Source organism: Pseudophryne corroboree, chromosome 12 (assembly GCF_028390025.1).
Source record: "Pseudophryne corroboree isolate aPseCor3 chromosome 12, aPseCor3.hap2, whole genome shotgun sequence".
Taxonomy (NCBI): Eukaryota; Metazoa; Chordata; class Amphibia; order Anura; family Myobatrachidae; genus Pseudophryne; species Pseudophryne corroboree.
Window position 1 is genome coordinate 159,877,975 of NC_086455.1, and position 25,062 is coordinate 159,903,036.

General features: G+C 47.7%; 1 protein-coding gene across 5 annotated transcripts in view; it reads left to right on the forward strand.

Moving 5' to 3' along the window:
* LOC134981122 (oocyte zinc finger protein XlCOF7.1-like) overlaps window positions 1-25,062 on the forward strand; it is a 121,043-nt gene that overhangs the window by 55,724 nt on the left and 40,257 nt on the right. The gene's annotated exons all lie outside the window — the stretch shown is intronic.

The following is a 25,062-nucleotide window of genomic DNA, read 5'->3' on the forward strand; positions in this document are numbered from 1 at the left end:
CTTTCATCCAGTGCTGCACTGACGCGTCTGGATTCTGAGTCATGGGGAAAGCCAAAGAATTGTCAAAGGATCTGCGGGAAAAGGTAAAAGAACTGTATAAAACAGGAAAGGGATATAAAAAGATATCCAAGCAATTGAGAATGCCAATCAGCAGTGTTCAAATTCTAATTAAGAAGTGGAAAATGAGGGATTCTGTGGAAACCAAATCACGGTCAGGTAGACCAACAAAAATTTCAGCCACAACTGCCAGGATGCAAAGAAAAATCCACAAATAACTTCAGCTGAAATACAGGACTCTCTGAAAAAAGTGGTGTGGCTGTTTAAAGATGCACAATAAGGAGGCATTTGAAAAAAAATGGGCTGCATGGTCGAGTCGCCAGGAGAAAGCCATTACTATGCAAATGCCACAAAGCATCCCGCTTACAATACTCCAAACAGCACAGAGACAAGCCTCAAAACTTCTGGAACAAAGTAATTTGGAGTGATGAGACCAAAATTTAACTTTTTGGTCACAACCATAAACGTTACATTTGGAGAGGAGTCAACAAGGCCTATGATGAAAGGTAGGTACACCATTCCTACTGTGAAACACGGAGGTGGATCGCTGATGTTTTGGGGATGTGTGAGCTACAAAGGCACCGGAAACTTGGTCAAAATTGATGGCAAGATGAATGCAGCATGTTATCAGAAAATACTGGAGGAAAATTTGCACTCATCAGCCCGGAAGCTGCGCATGGAACATACTTGGACGTTCCAACATGACAATGATCCAAAACACAAGGCCAAGTCGACCTCTACAGCAGAATAAAGTGAATGTTCTGGAGTGGCCATCTCAGTCTCCTGACCTCAATATCATTGAGCCACTCTGTGGAGATCTCAAACGTGCAGTTCATGCAAGACAGCCTAAGAATTTACAGGAACTGGAGGCTTTTTGCCAATAAAGAGCCTCATCCACAACTACCGCAAAAGACTTCAAGCTGTCATTGATGTTAAAGGGGGCAATAACACGGTATTAAGAACTGGGGTATGTAAACTTTTGATCAGGGTCATTTGGGTAGTTTCTGTTGTCATTATGATTTAAAAAGGGTAAACACAATTGTTTTGACAATAAATGGCTTCACCCAACCACTAACCATGAGTGAAAGAAAAGTTTGTGAGTTATCATTCATGTTCTCTGACAAATGGCCAGAAAATCACAAATTCTGCTAAGGTATGTAAACTTATGAGCACAACTGTACATTGAGGCAATCGTTCTATTCAGCCGCCATTGTATTCATGCCCTACCGTAATAACTCATTTCCTAGTCTTCAGTGTGGGATTAGGCCTTATTAACCTCAGGGTCAGCTACATCTATTGCGCCATCTGTTATTACATCAGTCACCCGACTATGAGGTAATTGTACCCGGATGTGTAGATGCTCCAGAGAGTTGTCACCAGCTGGCATCTGCCCATCTTGCTGTACAGGTTTCCTGTTACCCCACTCACTATGGAGTACAGAGGACGCCTGTCCCATTACACACGCTCGGGTTATTTCTCAGCATGGCTGTGTGGGGCTTGTAATATCACCAGCAGTGGTGCCGTACCCTGCGACCAGGAGATGACACAGCAGGAGGAGACAGTCGGAGCATGCATTGCTATAGTGAGTAATGCTTTTCCTGATGAAGGTCCCTCTGATAGTGCTCACTGTATATAATGTACAGGCTGTGCTTAGGGAGAATAAGCCTGTTTGTTTCTCTGCAAGGTTATTGTGTTCTCTCTGTGTGGGCGGACTATGGGTTAGCTAAACTCTTTGACACAGTATTAGGGGGCGGACTATCTATATTCCAGCATTGATGAATGAGGAGTCACAAGTCATCCTTTCCCCCGATTTTAGACGCGTCAATGCAGTAGATTTACTTTGCATCACCCAGTCTTTCAGAGTAGTGTTGTTCAATGACTGGCCCTCGTCCTGACTCCCTCCTCGTATATAATACCTCTCACCTGTGACCAAGCGTTACGTAGGATTTGATTGCCCTGTTTCCAGGTGAATCTGTATAACCCCGAGTCAGTGAGCTGCGGACAGGACACATTTCTTCTGTGCCTCTAAGCATCACACAGCTCACCACAATCCAGCTCTGGTCACCCTACCGCCATCACCCTGATTCACAGCCAAATGCTATGACTGGTGGGGCTGGTAATCACTAAAATAGGGCAGGAGGAGGAATGGGTTCCACTCCTGCCTGGTGCAAACCAAACACCAGGCAGGTGGTAGTGTAATATAGAACTGGGTGTATATCTGGTTTTCCCTGAAAAGGATACATATAAAAATGTGAAGTGAACATGAAAATCGGTCTGGCATCTCTTCGGTTCCAGAAATATTTCTATTTTATACTAAACGTTACCAATACCGCCCTGACGCCGCCTTCTCAGTGGTTTTCCCTTTAATAAGGGGAGGAGACAGATTTAGCAACATTCTAGTCGTGTGAAAAAAGAAAGATGGCTGCATTCATCCTGTAGACGGAGGAAAACAACAATGTCTTTACCACACACCTTTTATGTCTGTAATACTTCCTAAACTAGACTCCATTGCTACGTGGGACGGGTGGTCTTCAGGTTGCCGGCGGCTGGGCTCCCGGCGACCACCATACCGGCGCCGGAATCCCGACCGCCGGCATACCGACATCTTTTCTCCCTCTTGGGGGTCCACGGTTCCCCTGGAGGGAGACCGTGCCCGCTGCGTGGCAAGGGCAGCGAGCCCACAAGGGTCTCATTTGCGCTCGCCCAGCTGTCGGTATGCCGGCGCTGGTATGCTGGCCGGCGGGAGCCTGACCGCCGGCAACACATACTACACCCCGTGGGACTGACAATGAATACAAACCACTCCACATGATATTTTATAAAAGCCAATGGCCGAATCCTACATATATATATATATAAGTATGTATAATTTCTCTAACGTCCTAGTGGATGCTGGGGACTCCGTAAGGACCATGGGGAATAGACGGGCTCCGCAGGAGACTGGGCACTCTAAGAAAGAATTAGTACTACTGGTGTGCACTGGCTCCTCCCTCTATGCCCCTCCTCCAGACCTCCGTTAGAATCTGTGCCCGGACAGAGCTGGGTGCATTTTAGTGAGCTCTCCTGAGCTTGCTAATAAGAAAGTATTTTAGTTAGGTTTTTTATTTTCAGAGAGATCTGCTGGCAACAGACTCTCTGCTACGAGGGACTGAGGGGAGAGAAGCAAACCTACTAACTGCGGCTAGGTTGCGCTTCTTAGGCTACTGGACACCATTAGCTCCAGAGGGTTCGAACACATGATCTTAACCTTGGTCGTCCGTTCCCGGAGCCGCGCCGCCGTCCCCCTCGCAGAGCCAGAAGACAGAAGCCGGCGGATGAAGCAAGAAGACGTCAAAATCGGCGGCAGAAGACTCCTATCTTCACATGAGGTAGCGCACAGCACTGCAGCTGTGCGCCATTGCGCCCACACTAACCCACACACTCCGGTCACTGTAGGGTGCAGGGCGCAGGGGGGGGGCGCCCTGGGCAGCAATTGAGTACCTCCTGGCAAAAGCAGCATATATACAGCTGGGCACTGTATATATGCATGAGCCCCCGCCATTTTTTTTCCACCAAATCGCGGGACAGAAGCCCGCCGCTGAGGGGGCGGGGCTTCTTCCTCAGCACTCACCAGCGCCATTTTCTCTCCACAGCTCCGCTGAGAGGAAGCTCCCCAGGCTCTCCCCTGCAGACTCACGGTAGAAAGAGGGTAAAAAGAGAGGGGGGGCACATAAATTTAGCGCAATAATCATATATACAGCAGCTACTGGGTAAACACTAAGTTACTGTGTGATTCCTGGGTCATATAGCGCTGGGGTGTGTGCTGGCATACTCTCTCTCTGTCTCTCCAAAAGGCCTTGTGGGGGTCCTGTCCTCATATAGAGCATCCCCTGTGTGTGTGGTGTGTCGGTACGCTTGTGTCGACATGTTTGACGAGGAGGGCCATGTGGAGGCAGAGCAGGTGCAGATGAATGAGGTGTCCCCGCCGACACCTGATTGGATGGATATGTGGAAGGTGTTGAATGATAATGTAAACTCCTTGCATAAAAGGTTGTATAAAGCTGAAGCCTTGGGACAGTCGTGGTCTCAGCCCATGCCTGATCCTACTGCGCAGAGGCCGTCAGGGTCTCAGAAGCGCCCACTATCCCAAATTGTTGACACAGATATCGACACGGATTCTGACTCCAGTGTCGATGGCGATGATGCAAAATTGCAGCCTAAAATGGCTAAAGCCATCCGCTACATGATTATAGCAATGAAGGATGTATTGCACATATCAGAGGGTAAACCCTGTCCCTGACAAGAGGGTTTATATGTTTGGGGAGAAAAAGCAAGAGGTGACTTTTCCCCCTTCACATGAGTTATGTGAAAAAGCGTGGGATTCTCCTGATAGGAAAGTGCTGATTTCCAAAAGGTTACTTATGGCGTACCCTTTCCCGCCAACGGACAGGATGCGCTGGGAATCCTCCCCTAGTGTAGACAAAGCTCTGACACGCTTATCTAAGAAGGTGGCCCTGCCGTCACAGGATACGGCCTTCCTAAAGGATCCTGCGGATAGGAAGCAGGAAGGTATCCTGAAGTCTGTTTATACACATTCAGGTACTCTGCTGAGGCCGGCAATTGCGTCGGCCTGGATGTGTAGTGCTGTAGCAACATGGACAGATACTCTGTCTGAGGAACTGGATACCTTGGACAAGGATACTATTTTACTAACCCTGGGGCATATAAAAGACACTGTCCTATATATGAGGGATGCCCAGAGGGACATTTGCCTACTGGGCTCTAGAGTAAATGCAATGGCGATTTCTGCCAGAAGGGTCCTGTGGACTCGGCAATGGACAGGTGATGCCGACTCTAAAAAACACATGGAGGTTTTACCTTATAAGGGTGAGGAATTGTTTGGGGACGGTCTCTCGGACCTAGTTTCCACAGCTACGGCTGGGAAGTCAAATTTTTTGCCATATATTCCCTCACAGCCTAAGAAAGCACCGTATTACCAAATGCAGTCCTTTCGTTCACAAAAAAGCAAGAAAGTCAGAGGTGCATCCTTTCTTGCCAGAGGCAGGGGTAGAGGAAAGAAGCTGCACCATACAGCTAGTTCCCAGGAACAGAAGTCCTCCCCGGCTTCTACTAAATCCACCGCATGACGCTGGGGCTCCACAGGTGGAGCCGGGAGCGGTGGGGGCGTGTCTCCGAAATTTCAGCCACCAGTGGGTTCGCTCACAGGTGGATCCCTGGGCTATACAGATTGTGTCTCAGGGATACAAGCTGGAATTCGAAGTGATGCCCCCTCACCGTTACCTCAAATCGGCCCTGCCAGCTTCCCCCATGGAAAGGGAGGTAGTGTTAGCGGCAATTCACAAGTTATATCTCCAGCAGGTGGTGGTAAAGGTTCCCCTCCTTCAACAGGGAAAGGGTTACTATTCCACAATGTCTGTGGTACCGAAACCGGACGGTTTGGTTAGACCCATATTGAATTTAAAGTCCCTGAACATTTATCTGAAAAGATTCAAGTTCAAAATGGAATCGCTAAGAGCGATCATTGCAAGCCTGGAAGAGGGGGATTTTATGGTGTCTCTGGACATCAAGGATGCTTACTTGCATGTCCCCATTTATCCATCTCATCAGGAGTACCTCAGATTTGTGGTACAGGACTGTCATTACCAATTCCAGACGTTGCCGTTTGGTCTGTCCACGGCACCGAGAATATTTACCAAGGTAATGGCGGAAATGATGGTGCTCCTTCGAAAGCAAGGAGTTACAATTATCCCATACTTGGACGATCTCCTCATAAAGGCGAGGTCCAGAGAGCAGTTGCTGATCAGCGTAGCACACTCTCAGGAAGTGTTGCAACAGCACGGCTGGATTCTGAATATTCAAAAGTCGCAGCTGATTCCTACGACGCGTCTGCCTTTCCTGGGCATGATTCTGGACACAGACCAGAAGAAGGTGTTTCTCCCGGCGGAGAAGGCTCAGGAGATCGTGACTCTGGTCAGAGACCTCCTAAAACCAAAACAGGTGTCGGTACATCACAGCACGCGAGTCCTGGGAAAGATGGTGGCGTCATACAAAGCCATTCCCTTCGGCAGGTTCCATGCGAGGATCTTTCAGTGGGATCTGTTGGACAAGTGGTCCGGATCGCATCTTCAGATGCATCGGCTGATCACCCTATCCCCCAGGGCCGGGGTGTCTCTTCTGTGGTGGCTGCAGAGTGCTCACCTTCTCGAGGGCCGCAGGTTCGGCATACAGGACTGTGTCCTGGTGACCACGGATGCAAGCCTCCGAGGATGGGGGCAGTCACTCAGGGAAGAAACTTCCAAGGGCTGTGGTCAAGTCAGGAGGCTTGTCTGCACATCAATATCCTGGAACTAAGGGCCCTATACAACGCCCTGAGTCAAGCGGAGCCTCTGCTTCGCAACCAACCGGTGCTGATTAAGTCAGACAACATCACCGCGGTGGCTCATGTAAACCGCCAGGGCGGCACAAGAAGCAGGGTGGCGATGGCGGAAGCCACCAGGATTCTTCGTTGGGCGGAGAATCACGTGCAAGCACTGTCAGCAGTGTTCATTCTGGGAGTGGACAACTGGGAAGCAGACTTCCTCAGCAGGCACGACCTCCACCCGGGAGAGTGGGGACTTCATCAAGAAGTCTACACGCAGATTGCAAATCGATGGGAACTGCCACAGGTGGACATGATGGCGTCCCGCCTCAACAAAAAGCTAAAAAGGTATTGCGCCAGGTCAAGGGACCCTCAGGCGATAGCTGTGGACGCACTAGTAACACCGTGGGTGTTCCAGTCGGTCTATGTGTTTCCTCCTCTTCCTCTCATACCCAAGGTGCTGAGAATCGTAAGAAAAAGAGGAGTGAGAACAATACTCATTGTTCCGGATTGGCCAAGAAGGACTTGGTACCCGGAACTGCAAGAAATGCTCACAGAGGACCCATGGCCTCTGCCTCTCAGACAGGACCTGTTGCAACAGGGGCCCTGTCTGTTCCAAGACTTACCGCGGCTGCGATTGACGGCATGGCGGTTGAACGCCGGATCCTAGCGGAAAAAGGCATTCCGGATGAAGTTATTCCTACGCTAATAAAGGCTAGGAAGGACGTGACAGCTAAGCACTATCACCGTATATGGCGAAAATATGTTGCTTGGTGTGAGGCCAGGAAGGCCCCTACAGAGGAATTCCAGCTGGGCCGGTTCCTGCACTTCCTACAGTCAGGAGTGACTATGGGCTTAAAATTGGGGTCCATAAGGGTCCAGATTTCAGCCCTATCCATTTTCTTTCAAAAAGAACTGGCTTCTCTTCCTGAGGTTCAGACGTTTGTTAAGGGAGTGCTGCATATTCAGCCCCCTTTTGTGCCACCAGTGGCACCTTGGGATCTCAACATGGTGTTGGGTTTCCTGAAATCCCACTGGTTTGAGCCACTTAAGACCGTGGAGCTAAAGTATCTCACGTGGAAAGTGGTCATGCTATTGGCCTTAGCTTCGGCTAGGCGTGTGTCAGAATTGGCGGCTTTGTCATGTAAAAGCCCCTATCTGGTTTTCCATATAGACAGGGCAGAATTACGGACTCGTCCGCAATTTCTGCCGAAGGTGGTGTCATCCTTTCATTTGAACCAACCTATTGTGGTGCCTGCGGCTACTCGTGACTTGGAGGATTCCAAGTTGCTTGATGTAGTCAGGGCTTTGAAGATTTATGTAGCCAGAACGGCTGGAGTCAGGAAAACTGACTCGCTGTTTATCCTGTATGCATCCAACAAGCTGGGTGCTCCTGCTTCAAAGCAAACTATTGCTCGCTGGATCTGTAACACGATTCAGCAGGCTCATTCTGCGGCTGGCTTGCCGCATCCAAAATCAGTAAAAGCCCATTCCACAAGGAAAGTGGGCTCTTCTTGGGCGGTTGCCCGAGGGGTCTCGGCATTACAGCTTTGCCGAGCTGCTACTTGGTCGGGTTCAAACACCTTTGCAAAATTCTACAAGTTTGATACCCTGGCTGAGGAGGACCTTGTGTTTGCCCATTCGGTGCTGCAGAGTCATCCGCACTCTCCCGCCCGTTTGGGAGCTTTGGTATAATCCCCATGGTCCTTACGGAGTCCCCAGCATCCACTAGGACGTTAGAGAAAATAAGATTTTACTCACCGGTAAATCTATTTCTCGTAGTCCGTAGTGGATGCTGGGCGCCCGTCCCAAGTGCGGATTTTCTGCAATACGTGTATATAGTTATTGCTTAAATAAAGGGTTATGTTATGTTGGCATCCGTTGTTGATGCTCTGTTGTTGTTCATACTGTTAACTGGGTATGGTTATCACAAGTTGTACGGTGTGATTGGTGTGGCTGGTATGAGTCTTACCCTGGATTCCAAAATCCTTTCCTTGTAATGTCAGCTCTTCCGGGTACAGTTTCCTTAACTGAGGTCTGGAGGAGGGGCATAGAGGGAGGAGCCAGTGCACACCAGTAGTACTAATTCTTTCTTAGAGTGCCCAGTCTCCTGTGGAGCCCGTCTATTCCCCATGGTCCTTACGGAGTCCCCAGCATCCACTACGGACTACGAGAAATAGATTTACCGGTGAGTAAAATCTTATTTTATCACATATGATGACGTGACCCATCCGCTGATATATAGAGGGTTTATCTTAGTACTTCTGTCCCCAACAGGTCCGCACGCCTCCTCACACTATCCTGAGAAGATACATCAGTGCTCGGACTGTCAGCAATGTTTCCGTAACCATTCAGCCCTCGTCACCCATCAGCAAACACATAGCACCAGTAATCTGTACAGGTGCCCGGTCTGCGGGGTGCGTTTCAGCTCCAGATTGGCTCTTACCGCCCACCAGCGATGTCACACCGAGGTCAAACTGTTCCATTGCTTCAGTGGGAAATCCTTTCATCAGCGACCACGTCTCCTGTCACATGAGAGGACTCCCACCGGAGAGAGGCCATTTTCATGCCCGGAGTGCGGTAGATGCTTTGCCAAAAAGTATGCCCTTACTACCCACCAGCGGACTCACACCGGGGAGAAACCTTATCGGTGCACCGAATGCAGCAAGTGCTTTGTCCAGAGATGCAACCTTGTCAGGCATCAGCGCACTCACTCCGGGGTGAAACCGTATTTCTGCCAGGAATGCGCCAAGTGCTTTGCCCAGAAAGGCGACCTTGTCAAGCATCAGCGCACTCACACCGGGGAGAGGCCGTTTGTGTGTTCCCAGTGCGGCCGCTGCTTTTCGGACAGCTCAAATCTTGGGCGACATCAGAGACTTTCGCACCGGCCTAGGTGAATAATCTGCCCGTCACATACAGCCAAGCTAGTTTATGAGCTGGAAAATGAAAAGGGAACGTCTATTCCACCAAATACATTATAAGGTGCAGGGCTACGTTTTATGGGGTCCACAGTCTTGCACATGTTCAGTTACGGATCCATCTAAAAAAGCACACAGTGAATACAGTGAAAACATCTGTGACGTTTGTGTGTATGAATGTAGGGATTCCTTCAGTTCAACTTCCTCCTAGAAAAGAACAACTTGATGGTACAAAGTGCGCACACATCTGATGTGTAACATGAGGACCGATTTCCACCCTTTCAGAGGAGCTGGAAAAGCCAAGTCCTAACTGGTCAAAACTGGAACATATGCGCAAAAGAGGACGGGTGATGTCACACACAACATTTGCGCTCAGTCTGTTGTGGAACAATAAATATAATGAAACGTTGTAGCTAGTGAGTGAAAATAAAATACGTTATTATGTTACAATTCTTCTCTTCTTTATATATGTCTGCTGCCCTCACATAGTGGTGGCAGCCATTTTGTGGCCAGATGCAGTAACCATGACAATGCAGCCTATCAGCTCACCAGGAATTAGTGACATCACCAGGACAGGACACCATTTTGTATTCTGGATCAGCAGACATTAGTGTAGCTCATGATCCCACTAGGAAGCAGTGATGTTCCTCATTCCTAGTGATACAATAAGGGGCATCTCCAGGAACATGGGTGTCATTTCCTCTATAACCTGCGGGTGTCAGTGTTGCTATTACTGCTCATGTAGAGGGTTCTCCTGTGACCAGACATGCGTTGTAGTAACATAATAAAGAGGATAAACATAAGATATACCTTTCTCTATGTATGTTTCCCTGATCAGATAGTATGCAATGTGCTGTTCTGTTTTGTTTGACCCAACGTGTGACCTGATTATGTTGATGGTTTTTTTTTTTTTTTGCTTCCAAATTACTTGTTAATCTGCACTGATGAATAGTTTTCCCTTTTATACCAAAGTGATGTTGGCCACGGACGTACCGTGTAACCTGTGACCTGACACTGGCAGCCCCTCCCCCCTCAACATGTAACCAATGTAATACACGTTTAGGCAATCCTCCTTCCAATATTCAGCCGCCATTGTATTCATGCCCTAGCGTAATGACCGATTTCCTAGTATTCATTGTGGGATTAGGCCTTACTAATATTAGGGTATGATACATCTACGGCCCAATCTCTGTTTTTACATCAGTCACCCGACTATCAGGTAAACGTACCCTGGTGTGTAGATGTCCCAGAGAGCTGTCCTTACTGTGGCTAGCATTTGCCCATCCTGGGGCCTGCTGTACAGGTTTCCTGTTGCCCCATTCACTATGGGACATCTGTCCCATTACCCACACTCCCCTCTCTATACGAGGGTATAAATGCTAGTGTGATCGGAGACTGGCCCTCGCTGCCCACGCCCAGCGATCACCGATTGGGTTTGGGTCTCACGGGCCCTCTTACCGTCAGTAACCGCCTGTTACTGACTCCACCTACTACACAGTAGGCGGGTATGTCGCTGCCACTACCAGGCTCCTACTATGTGGCACCAGGAACCACGTGCTGCTCATGCTCCTACAACCAGCACATGTACCGCTTGCTGCTGTGTATGTATCGACGCGCTTCTGCCACTCTTCCTTATGGCGTCGGGTGACCTCCACTGCTCACTGACCTGGTAGCTTGGCAGAGGGCGGAGCTTGGAGACGCTGGGCTTACCCTAGGACAGGTGGAGAACGGGACTGCGTTTGTCACATTCCTATTGGTTGCAAGATGAAGGCAGTCGTCTTTAAAGCAATGATGTTTATTTGTTCGAAATAAGTCTTAGAAATACCCTGCCCTGTTGCCAGGGGGATACAGCGTACAAAAGATGTTTCACAGAGCTCTCAGCCGTCCTTTTATCTTACTCCAACACACAATACCACAGGGAGTAGTTCCGCACTGATCTTTTTTAATCAATTTAAGTGCACGAGTCATGCATGTATTGGGCACATGCACATCTAACATTGTCCCCAATGGACTGTGGGGAGTAGTTACTCCTATAGGCCTTAGCCCACCTGCTGGGTTAGTCCCAGCCCAGGTTGTCTGGGGTGGAGGAAGGTTCCCTCCAAAAACGGCTTCCAGGAATCTGCCAGGGGACCAAGCCTGCTACCTCTAGCCTGCACCCAAGAGATGGCCAGACAAGATCCCCTGACAGGGTTTCCCTGCCCACCAAGTGGGACCTCTTTGGAGCTCTATGAAAACATTTAGCTGGCTGGGATGCTGAGCTGTTCCTTTGTCTTGTCTGCGTGCAGCCCGTTTAGCACTTGTGTGCCGGCTCCGCTACTCACAACCGGTGATATGCTCCTTGCACATTGCCACAGCTGCCGGAAATGTGATATGGGGCTGTGGCGCTTCCCGCAGCCTTGAAGCCTCGGACCCCAGCGTGGAGCCCTTTATAGCTGCTGCAGCCTCAGGAGTGTGCCCGGCTGCAGCAGCCCCTAGGTGTACAGCATTGCCTCCTGGTAATACATAAAAAATTGGTGCCTAGAGCTCCATTTGTCCCCTAAAAGATGGTGCCGCCAAATCTTTCAGAGTTGTGTGTTTTTTTTTGTTCTAATATTATTTCTCTAGCATTCATAAGGGATATTGAGGAGACTTAGTACGATGGGTATAGATGGGGTCCAAAGGAGCCGGTGCGCTTTAAATTTCTTCACTGGGTGTGCTGGCTCCTCCCCACTATGCCCCCTCCCACAGGAGGGGATGCACATCTCTACAACTTCAGAGAGTTTTCTTCAGTTTCTTTTAAACTTTTATTATTTTCGGTATGCTGTTTGGGCAACAGCATACCTGCACCATGGGCATTGGGGGGGAGGGGGACGGTCAACGGCCTTGCAAGGTGTCAGAGCCGCTTCCCCGCTGCAGGACCACCATCCTGAGAGGTTGTTTGTACAGCGAGGCACTGCACCTTAGCTGTCACAACCGCAGCACGCCGCACACCCCTAAGAATAGCCTGAAGGTGATGACAGTGGTGAGTACAAACCGGGGGCCCCGCTAGGAGGGTCCCCCAGTTCAGAGTGCGGCTGACACACAGGGGAGGCATACAGGACCCACCTGGGGGGACCCGCTATAGCCCCCTGTGTACTCTGGCTAGCGGTGGCTTAATTGGGAGACATTGTCAATATAAAAAACACTGTAGCTCCGACGCTATTGGGGAGGGCGGAGCTACCTCAGAGTGGGACCAGCGGTATTTTGGCGCCTTCCTCTGCTTTCAGCAGCAGGCACACACAGCTCCTCCTGACACTCAGAAAAGGGTGTAGCAAAGGGGGAGAGCCGCTATTGTACACAGTCTGTGTCCTATATAAGACAGTAATCATAGGTGTTTCACTGTCATATAACAGCTTACAGCCTCACTGGGGCTGTGTAGCTGGGGTGTGCTGGTCTCCTCTCTCAATCTCCCTCTCACATACAGTAAGGGGTAGGCTTGCTAGTTATTACTTGTCTGTGTGTGTGATTGTGCTTTACTGTGAATATGGGTAAACACAAACTATGCAGTGTATGCCACACCAAATTCTCTCCCTTATCATCTGATTCTGTTTCATGTGAACAATGCAGCCAATCTTCACAACTCAGTGAGGGGGCTGGGGGAGGGGGTCAAGAGCCTTCCTGGCTAGGTTCCCTTAAAAAAAATGATATCTGATATGTCATCACAACTCACTGCTAATGCTCAAAAAACTCAGCTACTACAACAGGCTGTTGCAGACCTAGCTGCCAGGGCAGATGTTACACAGCCCCCTCTCTCTTAACTCAGGACCACAAAAGTGTGGTTTACCTGCTCTACTCTGTGATTCAGATGAAGATGTACAGGAGGATGGGGAGGACTTGGATCCCGTTAGTGGGGATTCCACTTCTGCTCAGGGTATTGAACCCCTCATTCTGGCTATACGGGACGTGTTAAAACTCCCTCTAGAGGACGCTGCGTCACAGCAGTCGTTTTTCTTTACACAGACCAAGCCTAATGTCACTTTCCCTGATTCTGCAGAGTTAGATGACCAGTTTAAGTTAGCATGGAAAAATCCAGAGAAAAAATACCAAGTGTCAAAAAGATTTTTGTACACTTTCCCATTTGCTCCTGAAGGTAGGAAATTCTGGGAAGAACCCCGGGGGTTGACGTATCAGTCTCTCGACTGTCTGAAAAGGCGGTGCTGCCTGCCCCGGGCTCCTTTACCATAAAGGATCCTGGGTACCTGAAAATAGAGCCTACACTAAAATCTATTTACATGGCAGCAGGTGTATTGCAAAGGCCGGTCATAGCGGGTTTCTGGATGACCCATGCGATTCATATGTGGGCTACTCAAATTCAGGAGGGCCTCTCCGGGGATATGCCTCTGGTCACTACGGTGACTCTCCTAAAGCACATTCAGGACACTGCGTGCGTCCTGTGTGACTCGCTCAAGGCGATGGGCAATACTAATGCTGGGACCTCTGCCATGGCAGTATCGGCACGCAGGGCCTTGTGGTTGCATCAATGGATAGCGGACGCAGAGTCCAAACGCAGTGTGGAATCTCTCCCCTTTTCTGGGGAATGGCTCTTTGGGGTTGAGTTGGATACATGGATTTCTAAGGTTACTGCGGGGAAATCCACGTTTCTCCCCTCAGGGGCCCCGCAGGCCATCCAAAAGTTGGTCCAGTCCCACTTCATTGTTCCAGTACCAATACAACAACGAACGTGGAAAGGGTTATTACTCCAACCTGTTTGTGATACCGAAGCCGGACGGTTCGGTAAAGCCCATTTTGAAACTAAAGTCCTTGACCTCTTACATAAAGGTTTTCAAGTTTAAAATGGGAATCTTGAGAGCAGTAATTGCGGGCCTGGAAGAACAAGAATTCATGGTCTCCCTGGATATCAAGGACGCCTATCTCCATATTCCGATTTGGCCACCTCATCAGGCTTATCTGAGGTTTGCCCTACTGGACGATCACTGCCAGTTCCAGGCACTATCCTTCGGCCTGTCCACAGCTCCGAGGGTGTTCACAAAGGTAATGACGGCGATGATGGTCCAGGTCCAGGGGGTCAATGTTGTCCCTTACCTGGATGATCTCCTGATAAAAGCAAGATCCAGGGAGCTTTTATTGCACCATATCAACCGCATTATCCAACTTCTGTCACACCATAGGTGGATTCTTAATTTACAGAAGTCCCACCTGGAGCCAACTCAGCGGCTCCTGTTCCTGGGGATGTTACTGGATACTGTGGCCCAGAAGGTGTTCCTCCCAGAGGACAAGGCGAGAACACTTCAGGAGATGGTCTGCATGGTGCTCTCCGACCTGCTCGAATATCCATCCATCTTTGCATCAGGTTGTTGGGGAAGATGGTTGCCTCATACAAGGCAATCCAATATGGGAGGTTCCATGCCAGATCATTTCAATTGGATCTCCTGAGTAAGTGGTCCCGATCACATCTTCAGATGCACCGGATGATACGGCTGTCACCTCAGGCCAGGATTTCCCTCCTGTGGTGGCTGCAGTCTTCCATTCTCCTGGAAGGCCAGAGTTTTGGGATTCAGGATTGGATCTTCCTCACGACAGATGCGAGTCTGAGAGAATGGGGAGCTGTCACCCAAGGGGCTTAGTTCCAGGGCAGGTGGTCAGCCCACGAAGCCATCCTTCCGATCAACATTCTGGAACTTCGGGCGATCTACAATGCTCTACTTCAGGCCTCTCCTCTACTCAGGGATCACGTGGTCCAAGTACAGTCAGACAACGCCACAGCAGTGGCGTACATCAGTTGGCAAGGAGGGACAAAAAGCAGGGCCTGCATGCGAGAGGTGTTAAAGTTACTCCTCTGGGCAGAAAGAAATGCATGAGCAATGTCAGCAATCTTCATTCCGGGATTGGACAACTGGAAAGCGAACTTCCTGAGTCGTCACGATCTCCACGCGGGAGAGTGGGGGCTCCACCATCAGGTGTTTCAGCAGATCATCAACCGGTGGGGCTGCACACAACTAGACATGATGGCTTTTCGACTCAACAAGAAGCTTCATTGAGGGCAGTGGATGCACTGACGTCGTCTTGGCTTTACCGGCTGGTCTACCTGTTTCCTCCAATTCCGTTGCTCCCAAGGGTACTATAGCGAATCAGAAATCAAGTAGTCCAGGCAATTCTGATTGCCCCGGATTGGCCTCAGAGGACGTGGTACGCGGATCTTCTGGACATGTCCGTCGGAGACCCTTGGCCTCTACCACTAAGAAGAGATCTTCTTCAACAAGGATCGTTCGTCTACCTGGACTTAACGGCGACTTCGTTTGATGGCATAGAGGTTGAGCGGAACATCCTAGCTCACAAAGGCCTTTCCAAAAAGGTCATTGCTACCATGGTTCAGGACAGGAAACCTGTGACGTCAAAACACTATCATCATTTCTGGAGTAGATATGTCTCTTGGTGCGAGGAATGCTCATATCTGCCTGCGGAGTTCCACATGGATGTTTCCTCCATTTCCTGCAGGCTGGTGTGGATAAGGGCTTATGTCTGGGTTCCATTAAGGTCCAGATTTCAGCTCTCTCCATTTTCTTCCAGAAGAAATTGGCAGTATTGCCAGAAGTTCAGACTTTCTTGCAAGGAGTACTTCACATTCAACCTCCTTTTGTGCTGCCCACGGCACCCCGAGATTTGAATGTAGTGTTGGAATTTCTACAGTCCTCCTGGTTTGAACCTCTGACGACGGTAGAAGATAAGTACCTCACGTGGAAGACTGTGATGGCTTCTGCTAGGCATGTCTCGGAATTGGGGGCCTTATCGTGTAGAAGCCCTTACTTGGTCTTCTATGAGGACAGAGCGGAGCTCAGGATTAGGCAGCAGTTCCTGCCGAAGGTTGTCTCTGCATTCCACCTGCATCAACCTATTGTGGTTCCGTCAAGTTCTGGCATTTCTACTCCTCCGGAGGCATTGGATGCTGTGCAAGCCTTGAAGATCTATGTCAAGAGCACAGCTTGCGTCAGAAAGACGGATTCCTTGTTCATTTGTTGCGCAGAAAAAGGGTTGTCCTGCTTCAAAGCAGTCCATTGTTCGTTGGCTTCGGCTGACTATCCAACAGGCCTATGTGTCGACAGCCTTGCCTCTTCCTAAGTCTCTAAAGACCCACTCTACAAGATCGGTGGGCTCCTCCTGGGCGGCTGCCCATGGACTCTCGGCCTTGCAACTATGCCGAGCTGCTACCTGGTCGGGGATGAACACTTTTGTTAAGTTCTACAAGTTTGATACCCGGTTTGGGCAGACAGTGCTGCAGCAGTCTCCGCACGTTCCCGCCCGTTCTGGAAGCTTTGGGACGTCCCCAACATCCTTTACAGATGCTAGAGAAAATAGGATTTTAATTACATACTGGTAAATCCTTTTCTTGTAATCCACAAGGGATATTGGGCGCCCGCCTAAGTGCATTGACTTTTCTGCAGGTTGTCTTTTGTATAGTGTAACAAGCGACTTTCCACTAGACACGACGCTGACACAGCACAGTAAACAGACTTTTCACAGCATGTTCAAGGGGTAACTCAATTAGGCACCGGTTCACAAACAGCATATCCACATTCTCAGGCTCCCTGTCTCTAACCGGCTGGCCCGCCCTCTATCGCCTGGACACTTGTTGGCAGCAGGAGCCCTGAGCCCTTGCCCTAACGAGCTTTATAAAAGTGTGGCACAGGTGTGCCTGATTGCTGGGAGCGCTTGCTCCAATACCTGGTCCGGACCTGCATGGATGGGATCTCATGTATGAAATTGCCGGGTATTTCTGTGTATCAGCAGCTATACAATAATATCATTTCCAACTGCCAGATAATCTTTGACATAACATTAAAGAGACAACCTGCTGTGTCCCAACACCCTCCTCTTGGTCCAGCCCCAAACCCAGGTCACCTTAGCCCAGGGCCCCCGCATTGTTGCCCTGTCCTGCAAACACCTGTGTCGGCATCCGCACTGGGCTGCCACAGTAGTTACCTGTTCAGCATTTGCTGTTTGGTTACCAGCCGTTGCTGGTTGTTTTATGTTATGGTGTGCCGGTGTTTAAATCTCACCACTCATTGTTGTTATGTTCCTTCTCTCAAGTATATGTCCATTCTCCTTCGGGCACTGTTTTACCTATAACTGCATGTGGGAGGGGGCATAGAGGGGAGGAGCCAGCACACCTAGTGAAGACATTTAAAGTGCACTGGCTCCTTTGGACCCCGTCTATACCCATCGTACTAAGGCCCTCATTCCGAGTTGTTCGCTCGCTAGCTGCTTTTAGCAGCATTGCACATGCTAAGCCGCCGCCCTCTGGGAGTGAATCTTAGCTTAGCAGAATTGCGAACGAAAGATTAGCAGAATTGCGAATAGAAAATTCTTAGCAGTTTCTGAGACTTACTCCTACACTGCGATCAGTTCAGGCCGTTTCGTTCCTGGTTTGACGTCACAAACACACCCAGCGTTCGCCCAGACACTCCCCCGTTTCTTCAGACACTCCCGCGTTTTTCCCAGAAACGCCAGCGTTTTTTCGCACACTCCCAGAAAACGGGCAGTTTCTGCCCAGAAACACCCACTTCCTGTCAATCACACTCCGATCACCAGAACGATGAAAAATCCTCGTTAGGCCGCGAGTAAAATACCAAACTTTTGTGCTAATTTACTTGGCGCAGGCGCACTGCGATCATTGTGCATGCGCAGTTTGCGACTAATTGCTCCGTAGCGAAAAAAATAACGAGCGAACAACTCAGAATGAGGGCCTAAGTCTCCCCAATATCCCTTATGGACTATGAGAAAATTATTTACCGGTAGGTAATTAAAATCCTATTATTTCCTCACCAAACTGCCTACCTCCCTATATATATATATATATATATATATATATATATATATATATATATATATATATATAATATTATCATGAATTTTTAGATCACATCTTGTTGATGGGTGCCTGTGCGCCTCTCTCCTGTCCCCGGAAACAGGTACGGTGCCTTTTCAGTTCCGGATGTGCTCGCCCGTCCGGACTGATTGAAGCGCCTCCTGCGGGTTGCCACGGGTGACGCGTTGAATGTGACGCGGAGCACGGGGGTGATCTACAACACGCGGACGCAGCCACGGAGACAGTTTTCTCCGTCCGGGGAGGCCAATGTCCGGCTCCATCGTGTGGACATACATGATGTGCAGCGGACTAAAACCTCCCCTGGACGTCACATCCGGTTCACGGCATGCCGTGTTGCTTGGGAGTGACGTAGTTTGCTTCCACGTGTGACTGGGTACAGGTGTGATAGCTCACAGGTAAGTACACCACATACTATAAAATGCACTTGCTGGCTAAGCACATTAGGCACATGTCACTTTGGAAACTGACACTGCGGTTGGCAGTGTGCAGCACTATGTCACTTTATTCATTCCCATGAAGAAGATAGTCGAAACAGCTGTCGGAATGTTAAGTACTCATTGATTTATTTACATGCTGCTATCACCATGTGTGCAATATGCTTGCTGCCTTCTTTTTTAAGAAAAACCTACATTTTTTTGCTGAATAAGTAAAACACTTCTTTGCATTCAAGCTGTGTGCTGGTTTATCTGGGTCTAATCGCTCTGGTGGTTATCCTGGGAACTTTTTTATATGATTATACTAACCGAGCACCAACGTTCTATTTATATGTAAGTGAGAAGCGGCTTCTTTTGTGGATTTGTCTATACTTCATGGTAACGGACTGTTATTATGGACTGGGAGCTACACCACAAGGCAATCATTATATCATTCAAATTCAAAAAAAACTATTTTTGTCTTTTTCTATTTTTTTAGAAACATTTTTTTGTTTAAACATTTTTTTGTGTGTTGTGTATTTTTTGGACAATGGATCTAGATGCTAAGGATATTACTGGAACAAAACGTTTCTTAGACAAAGAGGTTTCTAAGATATTATTTTCTTCCACTGAGCAATTAGCCTTTGATGTTGATACTCCCACTGAAATATATTCTGATTTGTTGCGATTACGTAAGAGGCTTGTAGAACTGGAACTACACGGTTTAACGATATCTCAATATCATAAAGAAAACTTAATTCCCCGTGGTTTCAGAATCAAGAACCAGCCTACACTTGGTCGCAACAATAAAGAATTCTGTCGCCAGTGGTGCCAGATACTTAATCAATGTAGTTTTGACTTGATGGTATTGGTAGTACAACAAGTCAACACTGATATTGACAATGTTAAGAAGGAAATATTGGGTTATGAACGTACGGGCTTAGAAACATTAAAATCAGATTCTACGAATGATTGGTTAACCAAACTAGATGACTCAGTCCAAACATTTAAAAACGAATTGCTGGTTTTTAAAAAATCTAAATACCGCAAGGTTAAAGATGATTACAGAGATCTGAGAGTCTATCCGTGGTTATTTATGCAGACTAATAGACGTCCATGGAGAAAGGGTCAAAATTTCCGTAATAAATCTGAAGTTCAATTTACAGATATAGAATCACACACCTCCCAAAGTGACTCGGATCATTCGGGTATTCATAGGGGTCCTTTTTTAGGGGAAAAAACGTTCACCAGGAGCAAAATAAAAGAGGTCATAGACTTAAGAGACCGTGCAGGAGAGGGGGGCTCAAACACAAAAAACACCGGAGGCAGGAATTACAAGGGGGGTCGGAAATAACTGTTTTCAACTTATCAGAATATACTCCTACTGAGGCGGAAATGTCAGTATTATCAAAGGGACTTACCTTTGTTCAAACCTATAAACAAAATGAGTTTGACTGTGAGGTTGAATTATATAAATTCTTTCGACAACTTAAAGACTATTTTTCAAAAAAGGATATTGATTCTGCCAAAAGAAGTCAATTTAAAGCACCCAGTAACTTTGACCCGCCTACTATGAATCCGGCCGTAGAGGTATTTATGAATTTAGTTAAAAAAGAAACCTTACCCTGCATTAAAAAAACATCAAAATTAAAAATCATAATATGACCAAATCAGAAAGGTTGGCAGTCAAATCTTTAAGAGACAACCCAAATATCATCATACGCCCCGCCGATAAGGGTGGGGGCGTGGTACTATTAAATCGTACTGATTATATTCATGAAATAAATCGACAATTAGCTGACAAACAATGCTATAAACAACTGCGTTTTGATCCCACCAATAACTTTAAACGTGAGGTAGACTCCATTATTGACATTGGTGTGTCTAATCATTGGATTGACGAACAAACGGCCAAATTTCTTACTCAGGATTTTCCCCGCATTCCTTTGATTTATGTTTTGCCCAAAGTCCATAAATGTCTGGACAAACCCCCTGGAAGACCGATCATATCTTCCAGGGGCTCTTTGTGCCAGACATTGTCCCAATTTGTAGACTTCTTTCTACAGCCGGTAGTGCAATCAACACCATATTTCATCAAAGACACCTCTGACTTCTTATTGAAACTAAATGCGGTTGGTCCTCTTCCCAATGATTGTATACTGGTGACATTGGATGTCACCAGTTTATACACTTGTATTAATCATCTTGAGGGTATCGAGGCAACCAGGAAAGCGATCACCTCCAGTCCGCAGTATGAAGGTCCACCAAGTGAATTTCTGTTACTTTTGTTAGATTTCATTTTACACAAAAATTATTTTTTGTTTGAAAATTCCTTTTATTTACAGTTACAGGGCACGGCGATGGGGTCCAATGTGGCCCCATCGTATGCAAATTTATTTATGTTTCAGTATGAAAAACAACATATTATGGCAGACTCGGAATTTTCAACATACATCAGGTTTTATGTGCGATTTATTGATGACCTGTTCATGCTGTGGACTGGGGGTGAGACTAAGCTACAACAATTTATTACCAGATTGAATCAAATACCAGGGTCCATTAGGCTCACATGTGTTCATGATTTTGTTTCTATTAATTTTTTGGACGTTACGATTAAGTTAATTAATGGATCTATCACCACTCAGGTGTTTAGAAAGCCTACAGACAAAAATTCTCTTTTGTTGGCAACAAGTTTTCATCCGCAGCCACTAAAGAAGGGTCTACCCTTTTCACAACTTTTACGTGTGATGCGAATAACTTCTGATGAATCATCAATACCAGAAGCTCTGGCCGAGATGGGTAAGAAATTTATTGAGAGAGGCTATGATTCGACTGAGATACAAGGAGCCATCACGAGATGCCTTCAGATGGAACGAACAGAAGTGTCAAGATCCAATAATAAAGACACTGAGAGTGGACGACTGGTATTTTCCAGCACATATTCTGTTGCCTCTGGTGTCATGAGACGTGCGATCTCTAAACATTGGCACATTCTACAGGCAGATCCGACTATGGGGAAATTCTGTGACAGCTTACCGTTATTCAGTTACAAGCGCAGTCCAAATCTCAAGGATCAGATTACCTATTCTGATATAGTACCAATGTCACAACAAGGCAGTGGTTGGCTACAATTGAAACCAGGAGCACACAAATGTGGCTCCTGTGTTAATTGCAAGCATATGCACACAGGCAGCACTTTTGTACATCCAACCAGGGGCGATGTTTTTCGCTTGAAACATCGAATGACATGTGAGACTAAATATGTCGTTTATGTGATCCAATGCCCCTGTAAGAAATTGTATGTTGGAAAGACCATCAGAATGCTCAAAGAACGCATGGCCTTGCATCGGTCATCAATTAAGAAAGCGTTCACTAAAATTGAGAACTCCACTCCGCCAGTTGCAAAACATTTTGTTCACCAAGGACACCATATTAAAGATCTACTATTCATGCCCATCGATCACATACCTCCACTGAAGAGGGGTGGTGATCGCCACAAGTTGCTATTACAGCAAGAATGTCGTTGGATTCGACGCCTATATTCCCTCTCACCAGCGGGACTTAATGAAGAATTTTCGTTTGTACCTTTTTTGTAACTTGGTCAATTTTTATTTTTTATTTTTATTTTTTAACTTTTTGGTTTTTTGAACACATGTGGGCCTAATGTTTTTGCATCTGGATCCATTGTCCGGTTTAGATATTTATTGTCAATTAATTTTTTGTATTCACATATATGTTTCAGTTTTTGTTTCACAGATAATCACTGACTATTAGGCCTATATTTTTGGCCTTATTGTGGAGCATGGTATTTATGACACGATAAAAGCATAGTAACTACATTCACAGCCAGCGTTATACATAAATCTACATCAACTTATTCGTTAGGAAATTTATTTATTACTGGCAGTTTACATGCTTTATCTCTATGCTTCATTTTGCCCAGTATTTATTATGTGATTTATTATTTATTATTTGTAATACTTGTTTAATATTATCATGAATTTTTAGATCACATCTTGTTGATGGGTGCCTGTGCGCCTCTCTCCTGTCCCCGGAAACAGGTACGGTGCCTTTTCAGTTCCGGATGTGCTCGCCCGTCCGGACTGATTGAAGCGGGTTGCCACGGGTGACGCGTTGAATGTGACGCGGAGCACGGGGGTGATCTACAACACGCGGACGCAGCCACGGAGACAGTTTTCTCCGTCCGGGGAGGCCAATGTCCGGCTCCATCGTGTGGACATACATGATGTGCAGCGGACTAAAACCTCCCCTGGACGTCACATCCGGTTCACGGCATGCCGTGTTGCTTGGGAGTGACGTAGTTTGCTTCCACGTGTGACTGGGTACAGGTGTGATAGCTCACAGGTAAGTACACCACATACTATAAAATGCACTTGCTGGCTAAGCACATTAGGCACATGTCACTTTGGAAACTGACACTGCGGTTGGCAGTGTGCAGCACTATGTCACTTTATTCATTCCCATGAAGAAGATAGTCGAAACAGCTGTCGGAATGTTAAGTACTCATTGATTTATTTACATGCTGCTATCACCATGTGTGCAATATGCTTGCTGCCTTCTTTTTTAAGAAAAACCTACATTTTTTTGCTGAATAAGTAAAACACTTCTTTGCATTCAAGCTGTGTGCTGGTTTATCTGGGTCTAATCGCTCTGGTGGTTATCCTGGGAACTTTTTTATATATATATATATATATATATATATATATATATATGTAATGCCTCTCTCCTCTCTCTATGGCCGGGCGTTACGCAGGGGAGGCTGTAGAACCCTGTGTCAGGGAGCTGTGAACAGGATACATTTCCTCCATTCCTCTAAGCCAGGAATGGGGAACCTTCTGCTCTCCAGCTGCTGTTGAACTACATATACCAGCATGCCTTGCTACAGTTTAGCTATTTGGCCATGCTAAAACGTTTGCAGGGCATGCTGGGATGTGTAGTTCAACAACAGCTGGAGGGCCGAAGGTTCCAAATCCCTGCTCCAAGCCATGGGTCTTCAACCTGTAGCCCTTCAGCTGCTGTGGAACTACACCTCCCAGCATGCCCTGCCTCAGTTTAGCATGCCTTAATAGCAAAACTGTGGCAGGGCATGCTTGGATGTGTAGTTCCACAGCGGCTGGAGGGCCACAATTTGAAGACCCATGCTCTAAGCGTCTTACACAGCCCACCATAACCCAGCACTGCATCACCCTGCCGCCATTACTGCCCAAACACTATGAATGTGCCGGAACTGTAATCCGAGTGATAGGGCAGGAGGAACAGTGCAGTGAGATGCGACAGCCCGGTCACCATTGCCATATTCACTTGACGTGTCGTGATCCGATCTAGATCTACAGGGCCTGATTAAGGGTTCCAGCCGCCCTAGGCTAATACAGAAGTATTCCCCTTCAGGTAAATTATGCTCCGGACCCCCACCATCATAATACTATGCACCACACACACCAGCCCCCCACTCCACAAGGCAACCCCCCACCCCTGTTAAATGCTTCAGAACCCTGATAGTAATATGCTCCAGTCAGACCTCCCTGTGCTCCCAGATGCCTCCTCCCATGATAATATTGTTCCAGACAGTCCCCAGTATGTGATCCCAGATCCCCCCCCCCCCACATAATATGATGCACCAGACAGCCCCAACTTCCCCAGTAGTAATATTGTCCAGCTCTCCTTCCCCTCCCCCAATAATATGCACCAGACCAGACAGCCCCCACCCTGGGTCCCCTTAATAATAAAGTGCTACCTAAAGGACGGGAGTCAGGACTGTGACACAGCCGCCCTCAGATCGTTCTCGGGAAACACACACCAGGTCCGACAGGCAGTCCGCCTATTGGTTGATCAGGCCCCGTGAGGCACCGCGCTCTGCTGCTGAAAATGGCACCCTGATGGCCCTCCCAGAGTCCTGGTGTGGAATGCCTACTGCACACGTCACGTTCTTCCGTCATCGCGCAGCAGCATAAGGTGGACGGAGTGAGGAGGGGCCGGACGCGGAAGATGCTGCAGCTCAGGCAGTGCTCAGCAGCGATGATGACTGAATCAGTCATCGCTACACTGCGGACCGTCTGCAGCAGTGAGTGGCACAGGCAATTACCGTGCCGGCGTTAGCCGCAGCCGCACTGCCGCGAGATTGCACAGTACAAAAAAAGAAAACGAAACCTAATTAATCTATTGTTCCGCCGCTGCGCCCCCCCTCCAGGACCAAGCGCTCCAGGCTGCAGCCTATTGGTTGATCAGCCCTGCCCATCTAGCACCTGTTCTGTCCCAGAATTGCTTCCGTTTTATTCTGTACTTTTCTAATCGTCATTTATGTTTTATTACGAACTAAAATTCCAGATAAACGCCAATATTTTGTAGGAATGACAGGGCTGACGTTTATGGAGCAATTCCATATTGTATAAAACCTGAATCCTGAATGGCACATATGTATAACTACATAGAATG